Source organism: Mustelus asterias, chromosome 6 (assembly GCF_964213995.1).
Source record: "Mustelus asterias chromosome 6, sMusAst1.hap1.1, whole genome shotgun sequence".
NCBI lineage: Eukaryota > Metazoa > Chordata > Chondrichthyes > Carcharhiniformes > Triakidae > Mustelus > Mustelus asterias.
The window spans coordinates 56,984,876-56,998,460 of NC_135806.1; positions in this window are offsets into that span (position 1 = coordinate 56,984,876).

Here is a 13,585-nt window from a genome sequence, read left to right on the forward strand (position 1 = left end):
ATATTGTCCTGGCATTGATCAAACTAGGCTTAAACTGGCCGAAATAATAAGAGTTATTGTACAGCCCAATAGATTTAATTTCAGTAGAACTCATCTGCAGAAATCTCTGGGGTATTTTCACCCTAGACTAGAATAATTGGATGTGTTTCTTAATCGGAAAGTTCTGTCAAACACTTCTAATGCCTAATAAATATGGCATTACAATTTTAAACAAATACCATACAGTGCCTTGTCAATTTGAACTGTACTTTACATCTGTTATTGCAATTACTAGATTTCTGAAAAAAAAAGCATGTTATATTGAACTCCAAAACAAATTTACACTAACTTTTCAGTTAAATTGGTGGTTCATCAAAGAGAAGGTTGTCAGCACCAAGAAACAGGACACTTTCTCGCTTTTTGCACCAAACGCCATCACGCTGAGAAGTAGTCCCTGAACAGACCTAGCACAGCTTAGATGGTGTGGGAACTAACCCCAGTTCCAAACTTGCACCCTCTACAGCATGAGAGTATAATTTCAGTTTCTTCAATCAGTTACCACGATGACCATTTACCACAATTACAACATGATGCTCTGGGTCTGAATTCATCCGAATTGGATTAAGACCTCATAAAACCTTTCATCTTGTCACCATTAGCAGTCATCAAGGGAAAAGCCCTTTCATTTAAACACAGGCATCCCAGTTAAAAGGCTAAGATTCAAACTCAATACATTACTCATTTAGATCTCCACATTAACTGCTTGAGATTTGAGATTGCGACTTTGCAACAGAAAACAAATAAGCCGTTTAAACGTCATTGTTTCCCACAGGTAATGCAAAGAGTATGAAGATTTTCTTTGCAAACTGGCCTCATAAATTACATTGACAGCCAAGGCAGTTGTTGTTCTTGGAGGCCTATCTCTCCATGAGACATTTTCTTCATCAATGTTCTTCCCTCCATCATAAAGTCAGGAGTGGGGCTCCTCCCTGATAATTTTACAGTATTCATCTCCATTCAAAATTTCTTTGAAAATTAAGCAGCAATACTGGCTTGAACTTGGGAATATTCAGGCTTGAGCTGACATGGCAGGTAACATTGATGCTACATAAGTACTAGAAGATAATCTGGTCTGGGAAAAGAAGAATGGTCCAGCCAACTTCAAGAGCATTACTATTCCTGGGTCACCTACCACTGACATTGTGTAAGTCACCACCAGAAGTGTAACCAGACTGCTCTTAATTTGCAATACCATGCAGAACAAAGTCCGCATTCAATATCATGTTCAATATTTACCTCCACTTCTGTCGCATTATGGATGTAGTATGTACTATCTACAGGATGCACTGCACTGCAGATTCCTAAACTTAATTTGACAAGGCCCTATCTTCATGATCTCTACCACTGAACAGGGCAAGAGCTGCATTACTAAAGGGAAACCATCAGCTGCAGATTCTTCTCTGAGTCTCCTCCAAATCTCATGCTATCTCCTGACTTGGACATAGATGTCTGTCCCTTCCTCATTGCTGTGGAAAATTTCTGGAAATTTCCACTGTGGCCAAATAGGCCACCTAAGATGGCGATTTACAAAGCACACTGGGACAGTTGGCCAAGTACAGAAACAGACAGGTTGCAGCCTTAAATGAATATTGGACAAAGAGAAACAGGCTGCAGCTCCAGACTACAGAATACATAGGTAATAGGCATCTTGAAGACAATAGACACTCTCTGGTTAAACATACTTGTTTACCAGACAAAGGGGCACCTTAACCCCTTATTTTGGAGGGAGGTATGTGACCTACGTGCCTCCAGCACCTACAGGCATGGCCATTGGGTACACACCTAGAGATTGGTGTGGCAGCAACTGATTGGACCCTATCGATTAGGGTGATCAAACCTGATTGGCAATAATCAAGAGACCGCCCAAAAGAGCGTGAAACCAATGAGGGATAAAAGGTGCTGCACAACGGAAGGAACTCTCTCTCTCACGAATGACACGACCATGAGGATGAGGAAGAGACAGGAACAGAACAATGGTGACCACCACCAGCAACTGCCACCATGAGAAGAGCCACCACATCAACGACGGAAGAAAGACCAGAAGCAGAGTATCAGACCAGACCGAAGGACCAGACTACACTGAGGACTACAGAGACCAACACGCGGGTAAAGACCAATGTCTGCTTGGGTATTTGCCAGTCACGCAAAAGTTAAGTCAAGGCCTAGTATTGGACTTGAACTTTAGTATTCTGTAAAATAACTTCGATTGATTGTGTGGTTGATTAACATAAATGGTGTATATGATTAAACATTACTGTATTAACAAGAAGTCGACTCGCAGTTCTTTGAGCACCGTATAAGGGTTAAAGCACACTGTGCGGCCGGCACAACACCACCTATAAGAGCACCATTATCGCAAGGATTTCAGAGGTTCAAGGAGAAGATCCTTTACTTTCTCAGGCAAATTCTGGACTGACAACAAATGTGACCTTGTCATTGAAGCCCACATCCCAAGACTAAATTCATCTTCACTTATTAAATTCATTTAATAAATGGCAATATCCTCAGTAAGAAAGGAACCTGGTCACATTCAGTGGGTTACTGTGATTCTCTGACATTTCAGCACACATCTGTGTATTGTCTGGAGAAAATGCTGACTTCAGTTATCAGCTCAAGACCTGGAAGTGAGCTCCAAATTATTTACAGACACTTTGGCTCAATAAACAAAGGTTGCTTTACTCTTCAAGCAGACTGCAAGATTATTTGGCATATTAGGCTCACCGTAGCTTAGCACTGCTAGCTCCGAATTATTTGTCTTTGTGCCACATCACCTCAATAATCTGAAACTTCAGCTGGGGTGGGATTCTCCGGCCACGCTCGCCCCAAAAACCGGAGAATCCCGCCCAAGGTCAATGGACCTTTGTGTGGTCCTCCCCCCACCCACTATGATTCCCATGGCAGGTGGGCTGGGAGAATTCCCCCCCCCCCCCACCGCCAGATCTTTGAGAATAAGTTGGCTCTTTTTCCTTCATGTATGTACACCAGGCTTTGATGACTTGTAATGTACTTCAAGAAAAAGAAAATCCCTAAATTGTGCATCTGAAATTTTGTTATTTGAGCGCATAAATTATGTAATCTCTGGCATAAAGACAGGAAGTTGGGATGTACATCAATTCTAAAGTGTACACTGAATTCTGATAGAATTGGCTGTTATGAAAGCTGCACCAGCTCTGAGGTAGTATACAGATGTAACTAACAAGAAAACCATCACAAATCCCCTGTCTCATCCATCTAGAATTGTGCCTGACTTAGGCTAGTGGGAAAAAAGGGGTGAATTATTTATCTTCTTCGTTAAGCCTGGAAATGGTTGTGTTCACAAATGTTGAGGTCAACAGAACACCCATTCTGCCAGACAAAGCCAGTAATCACCCGTAGCTCTTGGCTGAGCCTCAGTGAAACGCTGCAAAGTAGCTGTAGGCATCAAAACATAACCCTGGTGCATCCTGCTAGTTGTGGCGGGTTGGGAAATCAGCTATCTCCCAAATTGAGCAATGGATGCAACAAAAAGGAAAAAAACCCCTCATATTTGTTCCTATTCCATTGTTAAGTAATACTACACCCATCACCTTCTCAAGAGTAATCAGGGATTGGCAACAAAAACAGTCCTTGCCAACGGTGTTCACATGCCATGAACAAATAAATGAAAAAAAGTTTTCCACGAATGCTTTTTTGATCTTTGCAACTGACTGCCCAAGAAAGATATGCAATTCGAATGAACCTCCGAGATCCTAGCAGGAATATTTCTTCACTTTCATTTACAGAGCACCTTTAGCAGAGTAAAACATCCTAAGGCACTTCGCAGGAGCATTGTCAGACAAAACGTAACACCAAACCAAATAAGCAGATTTGAGGAAAGGTGATCAAAAGTTTGGCCAACATGGTAGGATTTCAGGAGCATCATAAAGGAGGAGAGAGCAGTAGAGAGACAAAACAATTTAGGAGGGAATTCCAGAACCTAAGCAGCTGAAGGTGTGACCACTGATGGGTTGGAGGAAGAGGGGGATTGAGGTCAGGGGTCGAATATGCCCAACCTGGCACTATTGATTCCACAGCAACCATGCCAATGATTTATGTCTAAAAAGATACTATTGTCAAGGAAGGTTTACTTTCTGACTCAGAGTCATAGATTCATAGAGTCATAGAAGTTTACAGCATGGGAACAGACTCTTTGGCCCAACTTGTCTATGCCGCTCCTTTTTTTAACCCGTAAGCTAGTCCCAATTGCCCACTTTTGGCCCATATCCCTCTATACGCATCTTACCCGTGTAACCGTCTAAACGCTTTTTAAAAGACAAAATTGTACCTGCCTTTATTGCTTCCTCTGGCAGCTAGTTCCAGACACTCACCACCCGCTGTGTGAAAAAATTGACCCTCTGGGACCCTTTTGTCTCTCTCCCCTCTCACCTTAAACCTATGCCCTCTAGCTTTAAACTCCCCTACATTTGGGAAAAGATATTGACTATCTAGCTGATCTACGCCCCTCATTATTTTATAGGCCTCTATAAGATCACTCCTAAGCCTCCTACACTCCAGAGAAAAAAGTCCCAGTCTATCCAGCCTCTCTTTATAACTCAAACCATCAAGTCGCGGTAGCATCCTAGTAAATCTTTTCTGCACTCTTTCTAGTTTAATAATATCCTTTCTATAATAGGGTGACCAGAACTGTACACAGTATTCCAAGTGTGGCCTTACCAACGTCTTGTACAACTTCAACAAGATGTCCCAACTCCCGTGTTCAATGTTCTGACCAATGAAACCAAGAATGCTGAATGCCTTCTTCACCACTCTGTCCACCTGTGACTCCACTTTCAAGGAGCTATGAACCTGTACCCCTAGATCTCTCTGTTCTATAACTCTCCCCAACACCCTACCATTAACTGAGTAAGTTCTGCCCTGGTTCGATCAGCCAAAATGCATCACCTCGCATTTATCTAAATTAAACTCCATCTGCCATTCGTCAGCCCACTGGTCCAATTGATCAAGATCCCGTTGCAATCCTAGATAACCTTCTTCACTGTCCACTATGCCACCAATCTTGGTGTCATCTGTAAACTTACTAACCATGCCTACTAAATTCTCATCAAAATCATTAATATAAATGGGAAATAGCAGTGGACACAGCACTGTTCCCTGAGGCACACCACTGGTCGCAGGCCTCCAGTTTGAAAAACAACCCTCTACAACCACCCTCTGTCTTCTGTCATCGAGCCAATTTTGAATAACAAATGGTAATGCTGCTTTATCTACTACCTGTTAGTGATAGAGGCCGTGTCCAGTGTTGGACCACCTGCCATTTCAAAGCAGACAAGAAGGAACATCCAAAGCCCAGTGGTCAGCTGTTGAAGTCACGATATAGTTTAAATTACCCCTTTTCCCCACCATACCACCAATTCACACCACCTGGAATAAAAGGAATCTCCCTGGTCAGAGAAGCCAGAACTTTTTCCTATTCCTACACCATCATTTTTTCATAAGCACACATATTTTCTCTGTTCCCTCATTCACTGCTTGGAACCACAGCGTTATCCTCTTATCAGTCCAAAGCAACACCGATTGCAAAAGGACCTGGGCTAAAGTAAACTTCTGCTTTCCTCAATGAACTTTACAATACATGTCCCTTGAGTGATGCTTCAGCCTTAGAGGCCCAAAGATTGCTCAGATTTCTTTGACACTTCATGACTGTGACCAAAAATGCAACCCAAGTGCATCCACATGAAGTCTCCTTGATTTGAATGAGAGTTGAGAGCAAGGTTGGATGCTACACCTGTGTCTTAGTGGAACAAACACATGTGCTATGTGCTAATTGCACCTAAACAGTGCCACAAGAGGAAAATCAGCCCTATTTTTCATTGCTTGAGGAAGCAAGATAAAGGAATTGAGAAAAGACAAGATTTCAATTAACTGAGAAATAAAATTGGAGCTTGACAAACGTTTGGCTTCTGGTCATGCCAAAAATAAATACAAGACCATGTTTACAACACCAAATGGCAATAGACATGTTAAGAAGTTTAACAACACCAGGTTAAAGTCCAACAGGTTTATTTGGTAGCAAAAGCCACACAATAGACATGTTAACAGACATTAATACTAACATTTAAGTGTGAGGCAATTCGTCATTTTTTCATGAGCACGATAGAATCATAGAAGCCCTGCAGTGCAGCAAGAGGCCATTTGGCCCATCGAGCCTGTACTGAGGCCCTATCCCTGTAACCCCAAGTAGTTACCATAATAACTTCCCTGACACTAAGGGGGCAACTTAGCGTGGTCAATCCACCTAACCTGCACATCTTTGGAGCGTGGGAGGAAACAGGAGCACCCGGAGGAAACCCATGCAGACATGGGGAGAATGTGCAAACTCCACATAGACAGTCACCCGAGGCCAGAATTGAACCCAAGTCCCTGGCACTGTGAGGCAGCAGTGCTAACCATTGTGCTGCTTTTATCATAATTGATAAAAGTGTTCACTGTGTTTTCAACAGGTAAACTAGTGAAGTGCTAACACAGAATGCAGAGAACAATGGGGTTGTTCAAGGGAATGAAAGGATTGGTCTCTGAGGAGCAATGTGAATCGGGCATATTTTCATCAGAAGAGAGGAGGTTGAGAGGTGAGTTGATTATTGTCTTTAACATTCGGAAGGGACTATCTAACATAATCGCTGCCAAGCTGTTTAACTTTGCACAGAACAGCAGAATCAGAGGACATGGCATGAGAAAAGGAATGCATTTGCAGGGCTTGGTGTGAAAATGAATGGCAGGAGTGTTGAAGCAGATTCCCTGGTGCAGGATGCAATGATCTCGGGGCTGATAGGCCAACGTGTGAGCAGCACAGAAATGAAACAAAGTTGTTTAAATTCACCATTCACAGGATGGATTCGGATAAAGAATGCCTTGCAGTCCAATTGATCTTATATTTCCAGAATTCCAACCCCACTGTCTTTCTGTGCAAACATTTAACTGTTTCACAGACTAACCCAATGTCTAGAGATTAACTAGCCTTCCTGACAACCCGTCCCAGCTCTTGATCTGTTCACTGAAAGACTCCCTGATGCCTCCAATGCTGTGCCTCTGCATATCTTAAAGTATTATTTTGTTTGTTTTCTCTGCTACATTAAGAATCATTTACCAACAAGCTCCCCTGACAGCATGGGCTGAATATTTCAATCAACTTGGAAACCCTGTCACCAGAAATAAAACCAGGAATCAGCCCTGCCTCAATGGGCAGCAGGACCCTGGGATGGCATATCACCAGTGCTGGCCATCGGGGCTGCCAGTCAAGGATGGTAACCTGCCCTTAAGAACTGCTTGTAGCATGGCAGCCGCAGAAGTGCCATAATTGGCAATGGCAACTCCTGGGGCTGCAACAGTAGGAAATGCAGTGCCCTCCAACAGAAGTTAGTATGGTTGCGGGAAGCAATGGCTCGGCAAACAGGCCCAAGGGGCTGAGCTGAAGGAGGTCCATGGTGCACCAGCAGTGCTGTTGCCACGGGGCCAACCAGAGATACCAATGGAGGGGAGGAGCCCCTCCATGTGCCATAGATCACCAACAAGCAGGAACCCCTCGGAGCCCATTGGGCAGCCATCTTCACCCATGCCTCCCAAAGTGAGTACAATGCTGGTGGGGTGAGAGTGGCTATAAATTGGCCACTAAAGTGGCTCAATTTATCATACATTGGTCAGCTGTGTTGCCAAGATTTCTGCTGCTGCAATATGGCATGGTGACAGGAAGACACTGGTCTCTCCTCCCAAGGCCTTCCCTGCCATATTGCCAGCTCTCCCGCCTTGCAGCCCATTTCCAATGTCCCCAATAGATCAGCCTTATTTCTCTTTGGTACATTGCCGAACGGTCTGAATGCTTTCTTTATGTCCCAGAAACCAATTGTACACCAAATGTAGCCTCACATAGCATTAGAATGACCTCAACTGATTTGATAATACAATCCAGCATTCTATTCTTCATTCACCACTATATAGCCTAAACTGAAACCCAACCTAAGTTGCTTTCTTCCTCTGCTCTTTTTCTCTGAGTTAATATCCTAGCCGGATATCAAATGTAACCAGTTGCCACAGAGACTGAGATTCCAGGTCAACAACTGACCATTTCAAAATCAGAGCTTTTCCAAGAGATTCTGACCGAAAATCTCCGTCCCTCATTCGTTGCCGGGATTCTCATGCGCTGCTGAAAGTGAATGGAGTTCTGGTTGGAACGTCTTTCTCATTTGCAGTGGGGTGGCCACGAGCGAGATCAGAGAATCCTGTCCTCAAATTCAAAGAACTAGACCTAGTGGGCAGAAATCTCTCATCCCACCTGTGGCGGGTTTGGGGGCGGGTGGGACTGCAAAATTTACTGGGAGCCAAAAACCTGGGCCTGGATTTTCCGGCTGTTCACACCGCTGGGATCTTCCGGTCCCGCTGACGATGCACCCTCATCGTCACCCTCATCCTGGGGTTTCCCAGCAGTCTGAGGTGGATTCAATGGGAAATCCCATTGACAGTGGTAGGACCAGAAGAACCTGCCAGTGGCCACTGCCTCCCGCCACCGAAAATAATACACCACGGGGAGACCAGAGAATTCCGCCTCTGGAAACCTACCGGAGTAAAATCACAGAGCAATTCTCCAAATGATTAATAAAAGCAAAATACTGCAGATGTTCGATTCTGCAAGAAAACCAGAAAATGTTGGAAAATCTCAGCAGGTCTGACAGCATCTGTGGAGAGAGAATAGAGTCAACATTTCGAGTCTAGGTGACGCTTCGTCAGAATTAAGAGCAAAGAAAATCAGAAAAGATTTATACTATGAGAGTGGGGGGACAATGGGTTGTAATTGGACAAAGGAAATGTAAATGAGGATGAAGAAGGCTGAGAGAGGTGCTGAAAGTGTCCATTGAATGATCAGAATGTGTGAATGGCAGAACAGAGGTACAGACTTTGATTTGATTTGATTTGATTTATTATTGTCACATGTATTAGTATACAGTGAAAAGTATTGTTTCTCGTGCGCTATACAGACAAAACATACCGTTCATAGACAAGGAAAGGAGAGAGTGCAGAATGTAGAGTTACAGTCATAACTAGGGTGCAGAGAAAGATCAACTTAATGTGAGGTAGATCCATTCAAAGGTCTGATGGCAACAAGGAAGAAGCTATTCCTGAGTCGGTTGGTACTTGACCTCAGACTTTTGTATCTTTTTCCTGACGGAAGAAGGTGGAAGAGAGAATGTCCAGGGTGCGTGGGGTCCTTAATTCTGCTGGCTGCTTTGCCGAGACAGTGGGAAGTGTAGACAGAGTCAATGGATGGGAGGCTGGTTTGTGTGATGGATTGGGCTACATTCACGACCTTTTGTAGTTTCTTGCAGTCATGGGCAGATCGTTAAGGGACTGCCTGAGGAATGTGGCAGCTGCCCTGAAATGGGGGTGGGTGGGGAGGGGGTGGGGTGGGGCGTGGAGTTTGGGGCAAGATGGAGAATGGAAAAATGGAAGTGAGAACGAAGGATGGTAAAAATGGATGAATTAGATGAAAAGAAGAAATGAAATAAAAGGAAATGGCGTGAAGGTGGAGGGGAGAGTTCATGCTCTGAACTCGCTGAACTTAATGTTCAGTCCAGAAGGGTGTAAAGTGCCAATTGGAAGATATGGTGCTGTTTCTCCAGCTTGCATTGGGATTCCCCAGAACATTGAAAAGGCCAAGGGTGGACATGTGGACAGGAAAGCAGGGTGGTATGTTGAAATGGTCAGCAACAGGAAGGTCTGGGTCCTGCTTGCGAACGGACCGAAGGTGTTCTGCTGGACGGCCGGTGTTGACCAGACTGGTGCCAACAGCTCAAGGTTCAATCCATGTTCCAGCTGGGGTGGGTTTAGGACCTGCCACCCTGCCCTACCCGTGGTGGAGGTTGTGGTGCTGTGGTGCCATTGGGCAGAGAACTCAACAAGAAAATAGTCTTGTGGTGTAGCTTCACCAGTTTGAGAGCTCATTTTTATGTTCATCTGGTGCTGCTCCTGGCAAGTTCTTCTGCACTTCTTAATGAAGCAATGCTTGATAAAGCTTGAGGGACATGCTGGGCCACAAATTTACAGATTTTGCTGGTTTTCAATTCTGTTACTAATGGCCCACAGCATCTCATAGATGCCCAGCCTTTAGCTGCTGGATCTATTTTAAATCCATCCTGTTTAGCAGGGAAGTAATGTCACACAACACAGTGGATTCTTTCTTCAATATGGAGTTGAAACTTTGTCTCTACTAGAACTGTGCAGCCATCACAAATACTGTAGTGGACAGGTACATTATAGAATAGAATTATAGAATCCTTACAGTGCAAAAGGAGGCCATTCAGCCCATCAAGCTTGCACCGACTCTCCAAAAGAGCATCTTACCCACCCCATCCCCATAACTCCATACATTTAGCCCACCCCTAATCCCCATAATCTACACAGTTTTGGACACTAAGGGAAAATTTAGAATGGTAAATCCACTTAACCTGCATATCTTTAGACTGCCCCTGGGCAGGGATAGTAATAGAAGACATTGGATGCAAGGTAGGATTTTGTGAGTGCGACTATGTTACATTGCCGCTTAACTAATTTGTGGGAGAGTTCTCCCAATTTGGCACAAAGGTTAGTTCATAGAATCATAGAAACCCTACAGTGCAGAAAGAGGCCATTTGGCCCATCAAGTCTGCACCAACCACGATCCCACACAGGCCCTACCCCCATATCCCTACATACTTTACCCACTAATCCCTCTAACCTACGCATCTCAGGACACTAGGGGGCAATTTTAGCATGGCCAATCAACCTAACCCGCACATCTTTGGACTGTGGGAGGAAACCGGAGCACCCGGAGGAAACCCAGGCAGACACGAGGAGAATGTGCAAACTCCACACAGACAGTGACCCAAGCCCCGGGAATCGAACCCAGGTCCCTGGAGCTGTGTAGCAGTTAGGAGGACTTTGCAGGGATGATTGGGTAGAATGTGCCTTTGTCATGTTTGGTACTCAGGTTGACCTCAAGTGGTTTACCCCGTTTTATCCTTATACTTTGCAATAGCAATTTGATACAATTGAGTGGCTTGTTCGTCACCTTTAGAAGAAAGTTAGGTCTTAACTGGATTGTTGAGGGTCTAGAATAAGATAGAGGCCAGACTGACTAAGTCTATTCCTAAAGGACACAAGTTCAGAGTATTCCAGGCGGTGAGGGGAGCATGAAGTTGAAAGACCAGGATTCCCTCTGATTCCTATCCGCCCAACTGTACAGTGATTTTACATTGGGGAAGGCAACGCCTCAGACAGGAAGCCATCTTTGCCCCAACTGAGGTCCTTAAATGGCCAATTATTGGCCACATTAGTGCAGTTTACTGCCCAGGCTTAAGGCTGGTGGGAGGATTGAACTTCCATGAAGGAAGCCTGAAAAAGAACAGGTGAGAAGTGGGAAGAAGTGGCTCCTTAAAAGTCCTCTTCTGAAGTTGGGTGCCCCCTGCTTAAGGTCCAGTGGCCTCTGGACCTCCCTTTCCCTCCAATCTATCCTTCAAGATCCCGATTGCCCCCTTCTCGCCACCTCCCCAGGCCTTCCTAAGCCTCCCTGCCTTAGGACTTCTTGAACTTATCTGGGCCTTTTGCCTGGACTTTGGCTCTGACTTCCTTTGAACTTCCTTTATGTTCCACTTCTGTCCACTGCAGTGCTGAGCCACTTCTGAGCGGGAGACGGATGTCCAGCCTGCAGCCATTTAACGCTCGTTCAAACATGAAATGGAGCGAGGGATTCGGCCGGGAACTCTTCAAGTGATGGGAACCGAGACCCCACCATCTGAAAAATTCACGAGCTATTTAATTAATTGAGTTTAATGAACCAGTTGCAGTGGCTGAATTTGAATTCATGACCTGATCACTTGTGTCGGCCTCTGGCTTACTCATGCTGTGACATTCTGCTACTGTCCCTGCCAGCTAGGCCTCAATCCGACAAGATACACCTGTGGACCCACAGTTCACTGGCCCAGTGTTAATGAGGCTGCAGCTCCCAATCACTCCCATGAACAGGTGACACCTTTTGCAGGCTGGTCACACATTCACCTCACTGAGTGAGCCACTTCGTGCATGGACTTTGTCAAATCACACTAACCTGGAGGAACTGTGCAAAAGGCAGATTGTATTAATGAAGCATTCTAATTAAATATAATTTATCATGCAGATTAGGGTGATTATATATTGATTTTCTGTGATCTGCAATGTCTTTTTTGCTGCTGAATGCAATAATGCTGCTCACTTTGCTGAAGGTTCTTAAGCTTTATAAGAAGATGTCAAGAAAAATGATGGCATAGAAATTGTTAGTATTGACTAGTGAAACCAAGATTGGAAAACTATTACTGACTGCAAATGGCCTTTTCACTTGTATATACATTATATACAAGGAGGTAAAATGTTATCGGGGTAGGTAGGAATGTGGGGTTGAAGTTACAGTCAGAGCAGCCATGATCTTATTGAATGGTGGAGCAGGATTGAAGGGCCGAGTGGCCTACCCCTGTTCCTAATTGGTATGTCTGCATGCTGAATGTAAAATTGTATCTATCTTGAAAGAAATAACCCGCATTCACATGGTGCCCCTGATGTGGCTCCAGGATACTCTAAGGTGCTTCATTGTTGGTTATTTACTTTTGCAGCACTGTCACTGCTGTAAACTAGGCAATCTTTGCAGTCCAAAATTGTACACAACAGGGATCCACAAACAACAGCATGATAAATGACCAATCAAACTGTGCACTTATATGCATCATCTTGGCAAAATGATAACATGAATCTTGAGAGGTGAAAATGTGCTGGTTGTAATCACTACAGCTTCGTGGCAGTCTGCAGTATGACTGACGTCAGCATCCCACAAAGCAGCTTCAGATCCCAAAAGTGCAGAAGTTATTGCGCAAAACACTGAACCCACTGTGCAGAATTCAAACCATTTAGTGAGAGGCAAAACAGCCTTGTCCATTAAGAAGCAGGCAAAGAGCCATTTGTTTCATTAATAGGGATAAGATTTGTCAAAGAAAAATTGCATGACCCAAATGTCCCTCACACAATGAGACTGTAGGCATTTTTTTAGCTGGAAGTTGCTGAATTTATTTCTAATACAAATGCTACTTCAACAAATGAAAGATCATAGAAAACTCTTGCCTGCTGTTTAGAATTTAATTTGGTTTGACAAGGTTGGCCAACCAATGAGGGAAATAAATCATTCAATCAGTAGGAGTGTACAAGCAATTTTGTAGGGCTAGGATTTCAAAAACAGCACAGCGTTGCATGAATATTTTCATTTAAACAGGCTTGTAATAGTCTGTTCAATTAATAGCAAACCTCTTGTGCAGTTTAGTGAATATTAGTACAGTATATTCCTTCCACTGAATCAGATAAACAGAGCCAGCCTTAGCCTTTGCTTGTGATGTGGGCAGGACAGGCCTCCCTTCGGATTTTAATGAATTCTGACCACTGACAACAACTTGTGTGAAAGTTAACCGATATCCCTGTTATAACATAATTGGTGCTCCGAGCTGCCTGAATTCCAAGGTGGTTT